Source organism: Propithecus coquereli, unplaced genomic scaffold, assembly GCF_000956105.1.
Source record: "Propithecus coquereli isolate 6110/MARCELLA unplaced genomic scaffold, Pcoq_1.0 Scaffold407, whole genome shotgun sequence".
In the NCBI taxonomy this organism is placed as follows: Eukaryota; Metazoa; Chordata; class Mammalia; order Primates; family Indriidae; genus Propithecus; species Propithecus coquereli.
In genome coordinates, this window is record NW_012149808.1 from 983,442 (window position 1) to 984,509 (window position 1,068).

Consider the following 1,068-nt stretch of genomic DNA (forward strand, 5'->3'; position numbering starts at 1 on the left):
ATAATAATAATAGAAATAAAATTCACAATAAATGTAATGCACTTGAATCATCCTGAAACCAGCTCCCATCCACGGAAAAATTGTCTTCCGTGAAACCAGTCTCTGGTGCCAAAAACGTTGGGGACTGCTGCTATAACCTACTTATTACACTAACTCTCAAGTTAATCCTAATAACTGCATTCCCTCCACAATCTTAACTTTAAGCACTCCATGCCTCAAACTTCACTCCTAGTTTTCTAGATCATGCTTTATAGCACCGTATCACCAACAATTCTTTGGTAATACTTAGATGAACAATCCTTTGTCTCGACCACATCCTTCATCACTGATTCTATACTATCCCTCACAAACCTCTTGTCTCCCTCCCTCCTCACCGGACTTAGGTTCCATTCATATCATTATACTCATTGCCTTACGTTAACCTTCAACTTATTTTCTCCATTCTTTCTTTGTTTTATGCAGTTTGCATGCTGAGGAACTATGAAGAGTGAACTAACCCATTGTCAACTCTACCCATTCCTGAACAACTAAAAGTGGCTGGAGAAAAACAAACACCTCTGTTAAAGGTGCCATTATAATTTCATGGCTACTCACCTGAACTTGGGTTCCTGTTCCTGCCTGACATTTGTTTCCTTTTTCCTTCTGCCTTATTTTTTTCTTTTCTTTCTCTTTTTCCTGTCTCCTTTTCTGTTTTGGAATATTCTTCTTGGCATAAAAACTTACAGTATTTCCCATTAAAAACATAACCTTCCTTATTTTACATCCCTTAGAGCTACTGTTCCATTGCTCTGTTCTCTTTTACAGCTATACTCTTAAAAGAGCTGCTAATATTCAAAATCTCTACTTACTTTCATTCAATTTTCTCTTGAACCTACTTCTTTTATGCTTTTATTCTTACAATTTCACCAAAACAGACATCAGGGTCACTTTCCCTTTTAAAATGCAAATTTTATTTTCATTTTATTCATTATTGATAATGGTTGTTTACTTGTTCTTCCTTTGTGGGGGAAGAGGTTTATGGATACATAATAGATATACATATTTTCAGGGGTTCCTCCTTAAAATATT